Genomic DNA, 16,149 nt, shown 5'->3' on the forward strand with positions numbered 1-16,149 from the left:
TTATATGCCCTTTGTCTTCCACTACTAGGGTAGGTAGGGAAGGACCCTCAGGTTGGGGTGGGGCTAGGTGCATCTGAGCTCAGACTCTCCTTGGGTGGGTCTTGCTGCAGCTGCTATGGGGTATGGGGGTGATATGCTCAGGTCAATGGAGCTGTGTACCTAGGAGGATTATGGCTGCCTCTGCTGAGTCATGCAGGTTGTCAGGGAAGTAAGGGAAAGCCAGCAGTCACAGGCCTCACCCAGCTCTCACGCAAACCAAAGGGCCGGTCTCGCTCCCACAGTGCACCCCACCAAAGCCCCCAACCCATTTCCAGGTGGAGAGCTATAGGGGCTCAAAAACCTGCCCCAGGCTACCTGCCTCACCTCCCAGCTGCTAAAGAAAAGGGCTTGTTTCTTCCCTGACCATGGAGTCCGAACACAGGCTTGGCATCCTTCCCCAAGTTCTGGCCAAGAGGCTTCTCACCGTGTTCAAATTGTTATAAAGTTCAGCTAGAGATTTCCTGCTTTCTTAGGAGTTTTACCCCCTGTTTTGCTCTAACTTTAATATATTAATATTTTATTAAAAGTATGATTTAATTATTCATTAATTATAATATACTCAACATTTCAATAATTAACTAGCATTAAGAGAAAAATTTTATTTTTACTCTTTAAAATATCTCATTGTTCTTGCCATCTTCATCTACTTCTGAATGTCCCAGTGACTACAAAACATCAGAAATTGAGTTTCAATATAAAGATTCCCTCTTCTTTCTTTTAAATAGTCCCTGAAGAACAGTAAGAATTGTATTTCTATTCATTCTCTCTGTCTCCGTCTCTGTTTCTCCATGTTTTTCTCTCACTCTTTCTCTGTCCCTCCTTCTCTCCAAAGAGAATATGGGGCTTAGGAAGATTCAAGATATCAAATACTATGGTAATACCCCAATACTAGTTTTATACACACACACACACACACACACACACACACACATACACACACTCTTCTCTAATAGCTTCGATATACATAAATAGCAAATTCTTACATACAAATACAGTTTACGTCATCAAGTAATGCTACCTCGACAAGTGGAAAAAGTTCTCTGAGCTGATAAAAAGCTACTTTTAATAATACAAGAAGTCTCTTAGGTATTTCTGTAGCTCACCCGGCCTTCAAGTGGAGCTCGCCACAGTAAATATGGTTCCAAAGCTCAATCATTAATTCTATTTAGGCTTAATGTGTCATAAACCTAAGGAAAACAGAGCCATTTTTCTCTCTGCTAGGGCACAAAAAGCATATTAAGTATTCTGACCAGTTCTATCGATGATTTATTAGTACAATTTTGGAAAGTGAGACTGTCAGATCATATAAGCACATACTGTAAACAGATGATCTCTCTGAAGAGTTCTCTCAGTCTTTCTCTCATTCCTTGTCTTACCTAAATGACTGACAATGTACTTCACTGCTAAGATCCTTCTCTCTCTCACTCTCCCTTCAGCCCTCAAGCACACATTACTCAAATAATCCAGGAATGGTCAACAATATTCCCTCATATGTGAGACACCGGAACTGTCTCTGAATATAAATCTGAAACGCCTAGAATAAGAGGGAGACATGTTTTTCCAAACATGGACCTAAAAATTAGTGACCCAATGGTGATGTAGAGAAAAGAACATTGGTGTGGGAACCCAGTGAGCCAGATTCTAGATCAGGGTGCTCTGCAAAGCACAAATGACCTTAGGCAAGTCACTTCACGTGTGTCCTTATCTTTAAAGGGAGGTTGCAGGGACGGCTAAGCGATCTCTAGGTTCTTTCCAGCTCTAAGCTTCTGTAAATCTATGTTGTAACAGGAGTGAAACAGGATAAAATAATGCTAGCCTAGGCTTAACTCAGCAGCAAAGTCTTCTCCATGTAAATTATATGGTACCTGAGAACATCTCAACAGTCAGTCTATTCCTTCTGAATGATACATCATGAGGAAAATTTATATTGCCTAATCTTAAAATCCAGATACTGGGGCAATATCAGGAGGAGTGTGTGGGTGTAGATACTGGGGCAATATCAGAAAAAGAGAGAGAGAGAGAGAGAAAGAGAGAGAGAGAGAGAGAGAGAGAGAGAGAGAGTGTGTGTGTGTGTGTGTGTGTGTGTGTGTGTGTAACCTCCCAGCAAAAATGTTTACCCAGGACTCTGTAGGGTTCTGAAATCATTTTTAGTGTTGCAAGTATTTTAGGGTTCTGAGTCCATTTGTACTACCACTTTCTTTAAAACCTCCAATTAATCCCTTTTTCAATTCCTTTTTACATATAGAGGAGCTTGGTGTTACTCCCATTGGAAATAAAGAATTAAAATATAGAGATAATTTTAATCATATGATGGAGATTCATTTCCTAAGATATTTGATGTGTAATAAATATGAGTGAAATCAACAGATAATTTTCAAGATCAGAGAGCTGTTTGTGCATCATGCCAAAAGTACACTCACCTGTCTCCTCACCAAATTATGCTCAGTGAGAAATGTTTATTCTTTGTTCCTGACTAGAACTTTTTATAGGGAACATGCCCATTTATATTTCAGGCAAGAATCTCAGGTGTAAAGCAGTTAAAGTGAAAGCTAGGAAAGGAGTGGTGAAAGGGAAAGGGTAGACAAAGCTTGATTTTATAAAAGTAGAAAAGGAGCACAAATTGTTTAACACATTTTTTAAGTTATTTATTTTTAGCAAAAGCTGTAATGCTGCTTTATGTGCAAGAGACATTTCAGCTGTCAAATTATGTTCATGATATCTATTAACACTTCTACCTGGGGCACTCTTTATAGATATCCTCAGAACTATGAACATATATTATGTCCCAAATGTTCAAAATGCAAACAAGATGGTCATTTTCAATATGTCTAGGACCTCCTTCAATTATGAAACAAGAACTACATTCAAATTTAGTTTTCTGAATTCAAATGCGAGTTTATAACTTTGTTTTTTTTAAAAAAAAGGCTATATTTATTTTTGATGTTTGCACATTCATGCTTCTTGCAGCATTATTCACAATAGCCAAGAGATGGAAACAATGCAAATGTCTATCAATGGATGAACCAACCAAGAAAATGTGATACATACACACAATGGGATACCATTCTGCCTTTAAAAGGAAGGAGATCCTGTTCTGTACTGCAACATGGATGAACATTGAGGACACTAGACTAAGTGAATTAAACCTATCACAAAAAGACAAATACTGGGCCAGGTACAGTGGCTCACACCTGTAATTCCAGCACTTTGGGAAGCTGAATGCTGATCACCTGAGGTCAGGTGTTTGGGATCAGCCTGGCCAACATGGTGAAACCTCATCTCCACTAAAAATACAAAAATGAGCCAGCCATGGTGGCACACACCTGTAATCCCAGATACTCAGGACGCTGATGCAGGAGAATTTCTGGAACCCAGAAGGCAGAGGTTGCAGTGAGCCAAGATGGTGCCACTGCACTCCAACCTCGCCTGGGCAAAAGAGCAAGACTGTCAAAAAAAAAAAAAAAGTAAAAAGACAAATACTGTATGATTACACCTCTATCGGGTACCTAAAGTAGTCAGACTCATAGTAACAGTAATAGAATGTGGTCACCAGGGGATGGGAGCAATGAGGTCAATCAGTAGCTGTTGTTCAATGTCTATAGAGTTTCAGTTTTGCAAGGGGAAAAGTTCTGCAGATGTGTTTCACAGCTATGCACATATAGTTTAACACTCCTGTATTGTATACTTAAAATGATTGAGATGGTAATTTTATGAGTTTTTAACATGATTCTTTAAATGTCATAGGAGGGAAACATTAGCACAGTAATTATGAGCACAGGTTTTAGAGTCTGACAAACACGGCTTAAGTCTGAATTCAGTCTCATGCTAGCCATGAGGCCCAAGAAAGTTACTTAACCTTTCAGCCAGGTTTCCCGTTTGGCAAAATGGAGATAATAACTGTTCCTACCCCATGTAGCTATTATAAAATGTCATGTAAGTGTTAAACATTAAGCTCAGTGCTAGGCACTTGGTAAGCACTCAATCAACAGTAGTTACATGGGGTGATGAGTAAGCCGGGAAGAGGAAGTACAACTGAAGGATTGGGGATGAAGTTTGATGGCTTCCTGAAAGCTGAAGGGATGGAGGAGATGATGAATGAGTATATGAAGACTACTTATGTTTACATTATTGTTGAGCCTAGACCTTGGAATAAACACCTTACCCTAAAGTCAGGTAGAGAGTCAGCAGCGCTGCCCAAATCCATCTGTGTTTCACTATCCAAGGTTAAAAGCTATATTTAAATTACTTATTACATTCATCCCTGTTGTGGAACGAATTGTGGAACTTCTCAAAATTCAAATGTTAAAGTCTTAAACACCAGTACCTATGAATGTGACTTTATTTGGAAATAGAGTCTTTGCAGATGATGTAGTTTAAAAAAGGTTGTTAGAACGGCTGACAGTTCAACACAACTGTACCCTTTTACTAGGAGAAATATGGACACAGAGACAGGCAGGCTCCTAGGAAGAATGCCACGTGAGGATGAAAGCAGAGATAGGTGATAAATCCACAAGCCAAAGAACGCTAAACAAAAAGTGCCAGCAAACCGTAAGCAGCTAGGGGAGAGGCACGGAACGGATTTTTCTCACCACCCTCAAAAGGAACCTGTCAACACCTTCATCTTGGACTTCCAGCCCCCAGAACTGTGATCCAGTAAATAACTGTTGTTTAAGTCACTCTTGTGGTGGTACTGTTATGACAGCCTTAGGAAACAAAAACAATGCCTGTATTTATTGTCGGCATGGTTTTTGTTTTGGTTTTTTATTCAAATTTGATAATGTGGCAAATGCTCAAAATGAAGCACAGAGCTGTGGGAGACTGATTTCACTAATTGGCTGAATTTCAGTTGGAAGGGAGGGATGTTCACTCTGTTGTCTGCGTCTTTGGCTGTTGTCCGTGTTGCTTTGGGTTCAGCCTCTTAATGTAAGGTGATAGCATTGTGTCCTTGGACTTTAACAAAGAAATCTGAATTAACTGCCAATTAGAGAGTAAATAGATACCCCTCCCCACCCAATTGCTATTTTCTCTTTCTCCCCTCCTCCCATTCTCTCTCCCTTTTTCAGTTTACCCTTCACATTTCCTCCTGCCTCAACAAGATGTTGGCAATGGGCTTCAGGAGAACTCAGCCCCAGTGTCTCCAAGGCAGCTGGTCAGTTTCTCAGACGGGCTGCCACTCTTTCCAAGGCCTCACATGAAGAATACAAAATGGGGTTATCAGAGGGGGCAGGAAGGGTAATGAAACTGATTCCAACTCTTAAGTCTTCTGAAATATGGAATATGGGCTTCCTGAATCCCTGGTATCTTCCTCTCCTCTTCCTGTTTCACAGAGTATAAGATAACAAGCCTCCAGGACACCAGTATTGTGCTCTCTGTCATTTCCTCAGAGGCCTGATGGGTGATTCTATAATAAGACTATGGTGGAGACTTCTCTAATCCCAAGGCTGAAAGTAGATAATTAAATGCATGTTTCTATCATTCTTCTTTGTTTATACGAGGTTCTGAATAGTGAATTAATAGCTCCAAAGATCACACTCATAATAAAGTAAAACTGGATAAGAATTGATTTGTATCTACTGCTATTGTGCTTAAATGACTATGTTTCTCTATATTTGCTTTTCAGTCTCAGACAGGAGTAGTTCAGGGAACATAAAAATAAAAAAATTTAAAATGAGTAGGATTTCCCCCCAATGTCTTTGTTTCCAGCACATTTTCACATTGATACATCATTGTGAACAGATTTTGATGGGTTTTCAGAGCCTCCTTCACAATCAGTCCTCTTCCCCCCCCCCCAAACAAAGAAAAATTCCACAAACCAATAATACAGTTCAATTCTCATCTAAACCTACTGGGTCAGCAAAATTGAACTGTAAATTTCCCTAAAACTACTTCTTGGGAGAATTTTAGTATTTCTGAATGGGCCAGAAATCAGTGAAAATGACCTCTCCCTCACCATGTTTTGGCATTTAGACTATAAGAAAGAAAAAAAGACACAGATTTATAAGGCACTTTTCCCATCATCTTTCATCAAGTGCACTTGGCTCAGCACCTAATCACATGGGGCCTCTGGGGCTCTGCCTTCATGCTTATGAACCTCTAGCAAGCTAAGGGAACTGGATTTTTCCCCCTGAGTTCTTACAGCAACAGTGGACAATGGAGGTAAATGTTCCCACCTAATCAGAGGTGGACAGGAGGGTTACTATGTCTCTTCTAAGGCTTTTCATCCCTTGAGAATATTACTGGAATTACTTTCATGAAAAGAATAAGGGACCAGGGTGAAGCTGGTATTTATTCTCAAAAATGCAGACCAGAGAGATGGGGTAGGAGGGAAAATGCTTTCATAGCACATCTAGGGACACCTTCCCCATCACACCATAAGATGTGGGAAAATGTTTTTGTGTGGGGCACTTGTCTGTAAAACTGTTTTACTCTCCAAATCACTGTTGTAGCACCTTTCTGTTGGTGCTTTCTCTGGAGAAAGAAATTAGGTACCTGCAGAGAGAATGATGGGGTGGTCAGGCCACCCTCAGGAAATGACATGGTTGCCTGATTTTCAGGGCTTCTCCAGGCATCTAGTTGAGTCCACAGGTGGGTGGAGGATAGAAGAAAGAGCTTATGCTCACATGCTTTGCCTGGGAGGCCCTGCTGAACAGCTGGAGGCTTGGCAGAGAGTCTTAGAAAATTACAAGAAATCTCTCCAAAAAGTGGGAGGGATTAGGGGGCCCCTACACGGACTGGTATCTGGGCCTTGTTTGCCTTCATCTATGGGTTACTCTTTTGGGCCAATCTACCAATGAAATTTGATTCAAATGTGCGATGCCCAAAAGAGAATTTTACAAATTGTGTTCAACCGATATTTAATTGCCATCATACAACAGTGAAAAAAAGAAAATCACTTTTATTTTTTTAATACAATGTGAATGTTGTTCGAATATTTAAATGTCCGTGCTTTTGTACACATGCATATGCTATTCTATTGCTTGAGAGAATAACTACTTGTATAAATGACTATATATGATTGGACAATTTGCAATATGTGTTTCACAAAGTAGAAATGAAATCACTGCATCATTTCAAATATTTGAACAACATATGTTGATGCATAAAGTGTGGTAGAAAAATCGGCTATTTTTACAGAAGTCCAAAAGTTTTGCAATGATTATATGTGTTGCTACAGTTTCAATTTATTTTATAATCATATATGGTAAGTTTTGGTTTTCATATAAACTTCTTTGCTTGTTCATTTTGAAGGAGAAAGAGTAAGTGCAAGGAACTACCATTTTTAGCACCATGACTAACTAATTCGAAGCAGCTTAAAAGGCTGGAAAATATATAAGACATCTGTTTAAATACATATTTGAGGAATAAGACCATAAAGGAAATAAAGCATATCTCAGAAGTCAAATAAAGATATTGAAAACCACATTATAAACAGGAACTTGATAATTGTGCTGGAATGAGGTGAAAGAAAAGCAAACTCAAGAACAAAGGGACTTGGGTTTTAGTCATCGTGTCAAGAGAAAAGATCTCGAGACTGGTCAAAGCAAAGTAAGAACCAAAAATCCTCCCTACAAAGCCAAGACTAAAGAGCTATATTCTAAAAAAAAAAAAAAAAAAAAAAAAAAAAAAAAAAAAAAAATTAACTATATATTTTTTAAAACATACTAGCACCAGAAATTATAAACAAGATTGTCTGTCTTGGCCTGGACTCTGGGTGCAAAAACAATGAACACAAACTCTTCCAAGTAAATGCAAGTCTGCCCTTACATGAATGGAAGGTTTGTTTGAACAACTGTCATAGCTTCTTCCAAACCATGGTGTCCCTTCTCCATCATAAAAACCTCTCAAATTTGAATCTCAAATCATTACATTATTCCACATGCATTCATTTCTTTTTCAAGTCATATACATGCTCCTGGATTTTTTCAGGATTCCTTAAAGATTTTAGCTAGTGGCTTGTTTTCACTTTCTCCAACCTTATCAACCCTGCCCCAATCTTGATTCTTTATGACTTCAAATAAAACATAATCGTCAGTGCCATTGCAGCAATATAATTCCTTGGTGTTCTGTCCTTCAATTATCTTTTTCTTCCATCCAAGCTCAGCTGCACAATCCTATGTTCTTACCATATGCCATCTTGCTGGTGAATAAATGAATAAACACTCCAGAATTAATATAAAGAGTTTCAAATGTAACTTAGTTCATAGTTACACTAACTCAGTATCATTTAGATTAATAAATAAATTCAATATAATTCAGAATAAATTTCCTATAAGGTTTGTCATGTAACTTGACCATCTATAAACCAAGAATGGTCATGACCCTATAACACAAATCCTGGAAATTTTAAGAAACAACAAGCCAGAGATTCTGCTTAATCAAATATCAAATTATTTTATTTTTATTTTTTTATTGCATTTTAGGTTTTGGGGTACATGTGAAGAACATGCAAGATTGTTGCATAGGTACACACATGGCAGTGTGGTTTGCTGCCTTCCGTCCCTCAAGACTAATAATTAAGACATTGTGGAATCAGCACAGATAGACAGAAATAGACTCACGAAGAATAGAGAACTTAAAGCCAGACTCACACATAAAAGCAACCCTGATATATGAAAACATTGACAATACAGATCAGTGAAAAAATTCAACAAAACATGAGATATTTGCTTATTCACATAAAAATTCTTTTATCATACCATGAATAATTATATGTAAAATAAAACTCAAATTGTAAAATGCAAATTTTTACCTGAAATGTTAGAGAACGTCTTAATATGCTGAGGCTACAGAAGGAAATTGATCCATTTCTTTTTCCTCTAAATTTCTCCACCTATTGGCAGCATGAATTGTTAACTACTATTATTATCAAGCAAACTTTCCAGGTTCTCAGCTCCAGAATCCTCTACCTTCTCACCTCATTCATTTTCTACAAACACCAGTTTACGTATATAGTTTAGAGCCAAGAAACCTGACAAACACTAACTCAGTCAGGTGATCAAGGGAACATCAACAGTGACAGCTCATGTTGCTCATATGTACCCTTGATATGATGCACTGAAATGGCACTTTACCTCTGTGACCTTCATCCCCAAAACACATCATCCAGGTCTAATCGTTTAAAAAATTATCAGACAAATTCTGAAACAAAATACCTAACCAGTTCTCTATAAAATTGTCAAGATTATTAAAAACAAGTAAAGTCTGAAAAACTGGCAAAGCCAAGAGGTCTCTAGGAGACATGACAACAGAATGTAATTTGGTATTCTGGATGGAATCCCAAAATAGAGAAAGGACAGAGTTTGAAAGGAATAAGTAGGGGCTTTAATCAATAAAAACATGTCAATATTGGGTCATTAATTGTGACAAACATACCATATTAATGTAAGACGTTAATGTCAGAAACTGGTGAGGTATAAAGGAACTCTCTATTATCTTCACATTTTTTTTCTGTAAATATGAAACTATTCTAAAATACAAGGTCTATTTAAAATAAACAAACTTAAAAAAAAAAACAAAAAACACAAAGTCATCGTTGAATGTCTTAACAAAGAACCTGGAGAGAGGTCTCTGGGATCAGGTACAGCTCAAATGTCAAGTTCTCAGTGAGAACTTCCCTGACGATTTGATCTAACACAGTCTCCATAGTTACTGGTCGCCACCGTATCTCATTTTCTTCTCTCAGCACTGCCTGAAAACCTTGTTTATTTATTTTTCTCATATATCCTGTCTTCTGAAGCAGAATGTAAGCTCTATAAAATGAGGTCCCTTGTCTGATTGTCTGATGGCGCTTTAGTCCTGTACTTTAAAGAGTGTTTGACATTTAGTAGGTATCCATTAGATATTAGTTGGATAAATGAACTCTAAAATCATTTGAAATATTAAATTACATGCCCACACAAGTTGAAACCAAACCTCTAACCATTTCATCCTATGAGAGTTACTCCAGACAGCAATTGCCCATCCAGGAATATTGACTCCCAGCCACATACTTATTATCATGGAAATTCAAATGTGGGCATGTCCTAAAAGATCATGAAGTTTAGGGTTCATATTTTGTAAATGGGATGTATAAATAAGAAACTGAACTTAAAAGTTTTTGACTTTAAATACACAAATACGCTATAATTTAACTAATGGTAAGACCTATGGAATTCAAAGTACATTTCTAACCATGAATTAAAGGATAGAAAGGTTTATGCACTGTTTTTATTTCAGTGTCCACATCAGTATCATATACAATAAATAAGGTGGGACAAGTCTTCCATGATTAAACTACACAAACTCTCTGAGGTCAGTTACATGATTCTTTCCCTGTATTTCCTGATAGTGGGAAGAAAACTTTATAAATAAAATAATTTAACCACTTAAATTTATAAACTGTTTTGTTATTGGAAATTGTGTTTGTGTGCTTAAAGTAGAAAACATGCTCTATAAGAATTAAATTTTTTCATTTAAGCTTTGAAATGAATTCCCTAGCCTTGAGTTAATATATTTCTACTCTACATACCAAATAGATTCTACTGCTAGCAAAAACAAGCAAGCAAGCAAGCAACAAACAAACAAAATGTGGACCACTGGGTCTGGTTCTCTCCTTGCAGATTTGCAAACTACGACAAATTCAGGTCCAGACAAAACACTGAGTCTTTTTTTCTTAAAGAAAAAAATAATAGTATCCTCAATATTTATTGAAGGCTATGAGTCAGCTACCGTTCTAAACACTTTATTGGTATTATTTAATTTTCTCTTCACAGCTGCCTTATGGATCAGACTCTGTAAATTTCCTATTTAATAGGTAAGTAAATTAAGGCAGAGAAAGTATAAGTAACTTGTTCCAAGTCACACATCTACTAAGTGGTATAATGACTTCAGAGCCAGACTTCTGAGTCTAGAGGATAAGTGCTTAACCAGTATACAAATAACTTCTTTGGGCCTAGGACTACTTCTGTGATGAGAAAGCTACATGAGACAAAAATAGAGTCTTGTTGAGTTTTAGATGTGACCTTCCTTGCTTTCTCTCCATAAGTAAGCATGTCTCTCATCAATATAACTCTGAATGTACATCAACTTGATGAACAAAAGATAGTAGTGTTATAAACATGGATGGGAATGAGCCATTTGCTACTGACAAATTTCTGTTGATCAGTCAAGATATTTTAAAAGAGATGTCTTCTTCCTCCAGTTCATCTTATGAGGTATCACCATATTGATTGCCTTACAGCACAATTGATCAGATCATTATCCCATTCAAATGGTACAACTTCCTCAAATGGTTGAAGGACTATTGAACAAAGTGCAGGCTTCTTAGCTTAAGATTCAAGAGTTCTATATACTGACCAGAATCTACCTCTCCACTAATCATTTACTTGTAAATTATGTTATAGGTAAACCAAACTGGTTGTCACTCATTCGGCTATATACCGAATACTGTTACACTAGTTTTATTCATTGGAGTACATAATGTTATCTATTTTTATTATCATTTCAACTTAAAATTTAGATAAAATGCTTTGGGTGGTAGATCCCTTAGCAGATTTTTTTTCTTTTTTTCATCTCACAGGTAATTCATATTTGTAGGGGAAAAAATAGAAAATATAAGCAAAAAGTACAAAAAAGGCATTATTAGGCCTATCAGACAAAGAGAATGGCTGAGCACATCTTACCATATATTTTATACTATGCATGTATCATGTATAAATGTGCAAAAACCATAATTACACTACAAATATGATTTTGTAAACTATCTTTCTCAGATAAAGCGTGAACATCTCCCCACACTGATAAATACAGATTGACAGGATAATGACAGAATATTGCTTTATCCAATCCTTTTACTAAACATTTAGAAGGCTCACAGTATATTACTACTTTAAACAGAACTGCTATGAACATCCTTGTACATACATCTTTACATATTTGTTCAAATTTCTTAGAAATTATTTGATGTGGAATTGTTGATTGAACATGTATGAACATTTTTAACCATATTTGAAACATTGTCAAAACTCTGGAAGAACTGCACTAATTTAACACCCACTAACAGGTAAATTGCCCATTTGTTCCTCACTAATGCTGAATATTAACTCTAAATTTAATATTTTGTTATTGAAAGAAGAAAATAGTCTCTTGTAGCTATTTTAATTTTGGCACAGTTGTTTAGCCAAGTTAATATCACAAGTGCCTCTAATTATGAGGGACAGGACAAGCATCAGATCCTTCAGCAATCTTTCTACTTAAATCCAGACTTTAATTAACCCTGGTGGAAAAGCCATTTGATTTTTTTTTTAATCAAATAATAACAAAACCAAGCCATGAAGTCCTGCTTCACAGCCCATCTAATTTCAATGAGACCAGCATGGACTCTTTCTTTCTGTGTTTTTATGCTTTTGTGCTTCTGAGACTTCTTGTTTTACATGACTCTCATCCTTGGAACTTGCTCAGTTGGAGAGAGAGTTATGATTAAAAGAAGACTTGGCCCCTCCACCTTGTTGGCTGTGTTCCTTTCCTTATGGTGTCTCTCTATGTACTTTAATGATCCACTCTTAGCAGGTGAGAGAGGGCAAAGCTAAGCCATGCTACTGTGGAATTCAGGGAGCAGGATCTGTCAATATAATTGGCACCCTATCTGTCAGCAGATCTCTTAGGAACTGGCAAATAAGAGACATAATTACTGAGCACAATTTTCTCCTCGAAAGTAAGATAGGACTTAATAAACATAATGTCCACAGGGTGCATAGACAAAACCATTCTCCTGGGTCCCTTCTAAGTATTTTTCTTCCACCTGTCACTCATGCAACCTGTAATAAAGTGACTTCTCAAACAAGGATGAATGATTTATTATGTTCTTCAAGTTTCTATAAGGTAGCGTTGCCTTTTATACCTATTGCTGAGTGGCAGTCTAAAGTCTATCTTTGGGGCCACTAGCTGTGGCCACTACTCAGACTTTCATTTCTTGTCCTTGTGTTTCAAGGCATTTTTTAACTCAACCTTACTCCTAAACTTCTCAAAACTCTAAAAAGAAAAAAAACAATAGAGAGTTTTGTGCAGCAGAGAAGTGGACACCTTTGCTCGAGTTCCCAACAAGTTCCTCATCTCCATCTGAGACCGCCTGAGCCTGGATTTTATTGTCCATATCACTATCAGCATTTTTGGTCAAAGCCTTTCAACAAGTCTCTAGAAAGTTGAAAACTTTCCTACATTCTCCTATCTTCTTCTGAGCCCTCCATATTGTTCTAACCGCTGCCTGTTCCTCAGTTCCAAAGTCACTTCCATATTTTCAGGTATCTTTCAGCAGGTCCCCACTCCTGGTACCAACTTACTGTACTTTTCATGCTGCTGATAAAGATATACCTGAAACTAGGCAATTTACAAAATAAAGATGTTTATTGGACTTAAAGTTCCACATGGCTGGGGAGGCCTCACAATCATGGCAGAAGGCAAGGGGGAGTAAGTCACATCGTATGTGGATGGCAGCCAGCCAAAAAAAGAGAGCTTGAGCAGGGCAACTCCTGTTTATAAAACCATCAGATCTCATGAAACCCATTCATTATCATGAGAACAGCACAGGAAAGACCTGCCCCCATACTTCAATCATCTCCCACTGGGTTCCTCCCACAACACCTGAGAATTATGGGAGCTACAGGATGAGATCTGGGTGGAAAATACAGAGCCAAACCTTATCAGTAGGTATTTAAAGAATTTACTTATTGAAGTAAAGTTAGTTTTTTTGTAAACAATTAATCCAATGCCTTCTAATGAGACTCTCAGAAAAATTTGTCTAAGCATCAAGTTCTATACCTGCAGAAAGGATTTGGTAAGTATGCCTGCCTCCTACCAATCTTAGGGGGAAGAATATTGGCTAAAATACATATGACCTTATAGTGTTAAAGTAAGTATCAGAATTTCCAAAATCATACAAAGGGACTAAAAAAGGAAAGGCTTATCTCTTAGATTTAAACTTTTAATATAGCATACTTAGAGTGATAACATTTCTCTGTCTCCCAGTACCGTACAACACTAACAAAAAAAATACACTTCAGATAAGATAGACATGAAAATATCCTCAAATAGACATGATCAGCAGCCCAACAGTTTGCTGAATAAACACAGAAATGTAGCAACACATCAGATGTTCTGCACTTCAAATCTGCACTTAACTTTCCAGATTGCTGCTTCCAGCAAGCTCCAAAGGATGGTACCTTGTATGCTGTCCCTAGTTTAGCCAGATATCATTCTTTCTTTAGAAGATGTGAAGAATACAGAAGCATTTCATCTTTTTTTTTAATCTGCGAACAGTTTTAACTGAATGACAGGACATCACGGAAAACACTGCTCTAGGACAGATGGCCACATGGTCTCTGCCAGCATGCCCGAGAGCACATGTTATTGCCAAGGAACATAGGCTGCAGGGGAAGTTCATGTGCTGTGATTCCAGGGACTCCTACTCAAAGATCTGTCACCTTTTTGGTCTATGTCTTAGTTCCCATTCTAGCCACAGCTGTCGGTTAGTAAATAACTTCACAATTCATCAAATTCACTTGATGTTTACCTCCTCCTAGTAAGATAGAAAATGCTCCAATGATTGAACTAATATTCTGTGTTTATTTCAATTGCCACTTGGCATCAGACTCAACTGACATATGCAGGAAAACCACCGGGCCAGAGGGGCTCCACGCAGGCTTGATTTTTGCCATAACAAAAACATAAAGTCAAATCATTGGCTTTCTAGGGAAAAGGGCAAGTGGAAAAGAAGATGTGGAAAATCGTCGTGCTGGCTTCTTCGTAATTACTGTTGATCTTCTACCTTTAAAACAACGCTAAAATACAAAGTTTAAATCCTCCATTTTTAGATGTTAACTCTTCATTTTGATCAGATTACATTATTCCTCTGGTTAAAACTCTTCAATAATTTCCCATTGGAATTAGAACAAAATGTAAAATCCTCATTATGACTGCATTTCTCTAAATGGTTGACCTCATTTTGAGCTCTTCTTCCCCAATTTTCTACACCCCAGCAACGCTGGTTTTCTTCCTTTTGCTCAAAGATTCTAAGGGCATTTGCTGTTCCCTCTGCGTCCAGCACCTGCTCCCTGACCTTCTGTAATTTTTCTTGCAACTCAGAACTCAGCTCAAATTTAATTTGAGCTTCTTTGATGACCCTGTCTAAAACTATTTTTGTCCTCAGCCCCTAGTTGGTCTCCATCTCTTTTTTCATATTTCATGTCAGTAATGGCACTCGTGTCTCTCTTGCTCTCTCTCTCTCTTACACACACACACAAAAACCCACACACATGTTCTCACACACACAAATGTAAGCCATATAAAAGCAAAAACCTTGTCTTTTTTAAAAAATGATAACAGCAATAGGTGTATAGCGGGCATTCACTAACTATCAAATTCATTAGGTCAATGCACCTAGTAACAAATATTTTTAATATTCCCTTTAAACAAACACTTATTTCCAATAAATGGAAATGGATAAGCACAGGCTAAAGAAGTTAACTGTTAGGTACAAAAACACAGAGCCTAACAGATGAAGCTAGAGCAGCAGGTACAAAAACACAGAGCCTAACAGATGAAGCTAGAGCAGCCACAGCGGCACTGGGCCAAGGGGCTCCCTTCCCTTTTCACCTTCTTTTGCACTCACTTTTGGAAAGCTTGTAACCAAAAGACATTTGTGACAAACAAAATGCAATACCTGAATTACAAAACTTATTTTTAAAATATTTGGGTATGTCAGAATACCACTGCCTTAAGAGTATATAAAAACAACCCATATTTCAAAACTCTGGAGACATTTCTATTCTAATAACAATCATATTATGTTCCCATTGTAAAGCATTTCAAACCATAACCGCTATTTGCAGTTCAAGGGGTGAAAATAGAGTTCCGTTCTTCCTAATGTTTCTGTTTTCTATGATTTCAAAAGTGGACTTGTTTTTTCTCAAATTAAATGTAATAGGTCAGTGAGCCTTTAATGTAGTCCTGGAGATGGCAGAAAGAAAATAGAAATAGACGTGTTATTAATGGCTGAAAATTAGTTCACTCTGTCTGCTTGACAAACTTCTCTCCCACTTCAAACACTCAAACCCATATTCACATCAGGGTGATAAA

Source organism: Saimiri boliviensis, chromosome 13 (genome assembly GCF_048565385.1).
Source record: "Saimiri boliviensis isolate mSaiBol1 chromosome 13, mSaiBol1.pri, whole genome shotgun sequence".
NCBI lineage: Eukaryota > Metazoa > Chordata > Mammalia > Primates > Cebidae > Saimiri > Saimiri boliviensis.